A 5,259-nucleotide genomic window follows, 5' to 3' on the forward strand; every position below is an offset into this window, starting at 1 on the left:
ATTCCACATATTATCCATTATCAGCTACTTCACTTCTTCTAATATTCCATGAGTATGATTTACAGGCACGTCAAAGTGAAGAGTCCCTAATTGAGTCCAATTGTCAAACCAAATACTAGCTTGCCCACCTCTAGGTTCCCACCAAATTTTATGATCAAAGAAATATCTGGCTAGTAATAAGAGTTTCCACACATGTGATCCTCCATTCCATTCCACCACCTGTGGTCTAAGCCTTTTACAATATTTATTCAACGTAAAATTCGACCACAAAGTATTAGTAGTTCTCTATAGGGGTGTCAAATGGGCGGATTGGGTTGAAATTGGAGATATTAAAATGGGTTGAAATAGAAATAGGGTTGGTTCTTGACCCGCCCAAGTTTACTTTGGGCTCAAATGGGTTGGGCTCAAGTGGGCTAAAAATGGGTTGGGTCTTGACCCGATTAATCTCAATAATTTTAACATAGTGATATTTAACTTTTATAATCACAATTCGAATTTCAGCTCGAGATTTTTTTTTTAAAGTAACAAATGGATAGCTAAATCCTAAAAGATGTTAAATAGATAATAATTCATACCTTTAATATAGGAATATATCTTAGTAAAGAGTTTTAAAATGGGTTGAAATTGGAGATTGAATTGGGCTCAATTGAGGATTCTCTTAAAATGGGTTAGGCTTGAACGGGTTGAGATTGAACCCAATTCAAATTATCTTGAGCCCAACCCTTAAAATTTTGGGTGGGTTACCTATGTTTGGGTTTATTTTTGACACCCCTAGTTCTCTAGTTCCACCATTGCTTAACAAATAAAGGTTTAGCAACATCAAATAAAGATTTAAAACCTATACCCCCTTCTTTCTTGGGTAAACAAACACCCTTCCATGCTACCCAATGTTTAGCTCTACCTTCCTCCTTAGAATTCCATAGAAACTTAGAAAACATCCTATGAATGTCATGAATAAATCATTTAGGAGGACTAATAGCATAGAAGAGGTAAATGGGAATGCTCTGAAGAATATGATTAATCAAAACAATCTTACCCCAAATGAAAGTAATTTACCTTTCCATATATGTAGTTTGTTTTGTATTTTCTGAATGAGTTCTGAAAATGGGCCTTCTTCTTTGAATTACCAATAGGACATCCTAAGTACATCAGTCAAAATTGACCTCTCAGAAAATCAGTAATACATTCAACCTCTTGAGAAATAGCAAGTGCAACTTTAGAATGCTATAACAATAACTCTTCCCCTTATTGATCATTTGACCTTATTATTTTTCATACATTTGCAACACTTCCATGATAAGCTATAGAGATCTTTTATATGTTGAAGCAAAGATAATTGTATCATATGCATAAGTAAGGTTATTCAGTTTGTTACTTCATTTAGGCAAACCATAAATTTTAAACAAATAATTAAAAACAGATGATATAAAGCCCCCTTAATATCACTTTAGCAGACATTATAAAAAGGACATGAGACAAAGGATATTCTTGTTTCACTCCCCTAGAAGAGTGAAAGAAACCATGAGCCTATCCATTAAATGGAATTGAGTACCACTTATTAGCCATAATTCTCCAAATCATATCAAGAAACATATCATCAAAATCCATTATGCTCAGTACTTGGATTAAAAAATCTTCAATCTACTCTATCAAAGGCTTTAGCCATATCTAACTTGATAACTACATTATAAGGATTACCCCTTTTCCTTATATCAGAAAAGACATTTATTGTGATGCTTCTCCCATTGACAAAGCCAGATTGATTATAAGATATCAATCTAGGAAGGAAGTCTTCCAATCTATCATGAATGAGTCTAGAAACAATTTTATTAATAAAATTACTAAAACTAATTGATCTTAAATAAGAGAAAGATTGAACCATATCCTTTTTTGGTAAAAGAACAAAATTAGTATGAGTAATAGCTTTAGAAAGGGTAGACCCCTGAAAAAAAAGCATGAACTACACTAATACTATCAGGGCCTATAATATCCCAACAGGACTAATAAAAATAACCAGAGAATCCATTAGGCACAAAGAAACTATATAGATTAAGTTCAAAACTTACTCTTTTGATTTCTTCCTCACTTGGTAAAGCATTTAAAAAAATAGTATCCTCATTAAAAATCAAAGGATGAATATGTTGTAGAAGTGATAAATCATCAGAGGTGGTGCATCCAGAAAACTATTCCTTGAAAAAATAGATTGCCTCCTCACCAATATTTGCAACTCCTTCTGCCCAGAAACTATCATCATTCATAATTCTCTTTAAAGAATGCATGTTTCTCCTTTGACTAAACAACGGAAAAACATTGTGTTCTTATCTTCTTCCTCCAACTATTCAATTCAAGCCTTTTGTCTCCAAAATTCTTCTTCACAGTGAAAGTAGAGCTTAAGTTCAACATAAGACTTTAGAAACACTGCCTTATTCTCTACAGTGAGGAGTTCCTCAAATAGATCATCTTTTAATATTACCATTTCTTCCCTGATTACCATTTGTTTAAAAATACCTCCAAACTGATCTTTGATCCATTAAGAAAGAGCGATTTCGGTCTTTTTTTGCTTGATTTTCAGTTGAACAAAGATATCATAACATTCACCTGCTACCAAATTGAACTTGACCACTTCTTTAATGTTATCACCTGCAACCCAAAACATCAGGAACTTGAAAGGTCTAGAAAACACCTAAGACCAAACACCACAAGAAAGCAATAGAGGAGCATGGTCTAACCTTGTCCTGGCTAGATGTCACAGATCAATATTCCCATGCAGATTCAATAACTCTTGATTTACAACCACTCTATATATATTTTTTTAAGATACACTCACCATTGATTCTATTATTCCACCAAGTGGATGGACTTCCAAAGAAATTAACATCAGTCAAATCACAAGAGTTGATATGGAAAGCAAAGTCCTCAAACTATAGTCATTTATGGAAATTAAATAATAAACAATAGTTAGAAAAGTTGTAGTCATTTATTTTTGAAATAACAAAAGAAAAAGTAGGAAAAGAAAAAGTAGGAAAAGAAAGCCAATTTTTAAAGAAAGGAAAGAAAAGTACGAAGAGAGAGAGAAGTTTGAAGAAATGAAATAAATGTCAATAATTAATGAGGAAAGAAATAATTATTTCAAGTTTTTTTGTCAAAAAGTTAAGAGTTTATGTTCAAAATTCTAAGAAAAAATAAATAGTGATGCTGCCCAATGAGACATGCCACCTCACTTTTTAATCATCCAACTTTATTTGAAAATAAATAGTGATTGGTCGGTCAAGTCATGTCATTTTGAACACTTCACAACTCTGGATTGGTCATTATTTTGAGCAGGGATTAACACCTGATTTGGAAATAATTTTTCAAAATCGAATTCAAAATATAAGGTCCAAGGGTAAATGGACTCGCTTGCCTCACTCTGGTTGGTTTACGTAAGTCATCAAGTTAATCACAAAAGTTTTGATTGGTCAAGACATGTCATTTTAAACATTTGAATATTTTTTATTGGTTATTATTTTGAGTGGGATTATAACCTCATTTGAAAGTAAGTTTTCGAAATCTAATTCAAAATGTATCATAAACCTCTAACTTAAATATAAAAACATTGATAATACCCTAACATTCGCTAACATTCTTCTTCTTCCCGGTCAAAAAAAGTTGTTCAGTAGAACAAACAGTGAAGCCACCTTTCTACGTAAATTTGTTTTGTCTATGGATTCTCAAGAAACACCACCAGTACACCACCAACAACAAGAGCAACCCTCATCCTCAAATGGTCATGGACCGATGAATGCACTCCGAACTCCTCCACCCCCTTAACCCTGCCACCAATAATAACAATCGCCGCATCCCACATGGACAACCCACAACCGCCATCACCCCAAATCCAAAAAAAAAGATCAACCAACTTGTATATGTTATCTGCAAAAATCCTTTTTCATCTACATAATAAGAGAGGTTAGGCGAGGAAGTCTTTTGCTAATGGTTTGGGTCATTCTCTTACTTTAAATTCTGAAGCTCCTAGAGCTTCTCTGTTGGAAACATCTTTAAGAAGCAGGCCCCTGGGATCCAAAAACAAGAAGCAACCACAAACTTTAAGTATATAGTTTTTTACCACTACTTTAATTATGTATCTAGCTTTTAGTTTAGGAAGGATTTAACTTATGTACACTTGCTCAAATTATTTTTGTGGTGAATCATGTAGATTCAAGTGTTGGTGGTGGCATTAGTGGTGTTGCTTCTTCATAAAAACCCGTTAAGAAATATTTTGTGTGTCCATCGTGCTCTGGAAACAGGTAGAAGCAAGAAACTTTATGTATATATGCATTCATTATTTTTGGGAAGCCATTAGGAAGTTAAAAGTGACAAATAATTGAAGTTCCTTATCATTATTTACCAATTTCATACATGCATCATAATAATAGTGGGTTTCTTAGTGGTTGGCAGGTGCAATAGTATCTGGATCAATGATGCACTTAATCATTGAGCACATTGAGGAGGTAAAATATGTTTTACTTATTAATCTTTTGGCAAACATTCATTTTCCACAACTTGATTTCTAAAATTAAGATTAACTTTGTGATTTTTACAAGTGCACTAGTCTACATAATTATCTTGTATATTATGTTTCTCCAACAAGCAAGCGTACTAGTCTACATATTTTAGGTTTTATATTATTTTTTTGCAACAAGCTCTTGTCTGTTGTATATTTGTACGTTGTGGAGCTTGTTGTAGAAAATTAATATACAACATAAGATATGTAGACTACTGCACTTGCTTATTGTAGAAAAATAATATACAACATAATATATGTAGTTTAGTGCACTTGTAAAGGACACAAGTTCATCATAATTTCATAAATCAAGTTGTGAAAAATGCATGCTTTACCCCAAAGACTAATAAGTAAAATATATTTTACCTCCCCAATATGCACATGGCTTAAGTGCGACCTTGATCCAAATACAATTACTCCTGTCAACCATTAAGAAACCCACTATTACTATTACGCGTGTATTAGATTTGTAAATAATGATATAAAAAAAACTTCAATTATTTGACACTTTTCACTTCCCAATTGCTTCCCAAATTGCAGGAAAGAGAGAAAGAGAGGGAACTAGATGAGCTTACTACTCCAATTGTAACTGGATCGAAAAAAGAGTGGACTAAGCATCACCTTTTTTGAATAAGCCATTTCATTTGGGATCCTGCAGATCCACTCTTTTTCCTATTCAAAGATCAGCCCCCTGGCTTTGCAGAAAGTCCAAAGTC

The sequence above is a fragment of the Solanum tuberosum genome, unplaced genomic scaffold (assembly GCF_000226075.1).
Source record: "Solanum tuberosum cultivar DM 1-3 516 R44 unplaced genomic scaffold, SolTub_3.0 scf00024, whole genome shotgun sequence".
In the NCBI taxonomy this organism is placed as follows: Eukaryota; Viridiplantae; Streptophyta; class Magnoliopsida; order Solanales; family Solanaceae; genus Solanum; species Solanum tuberosum.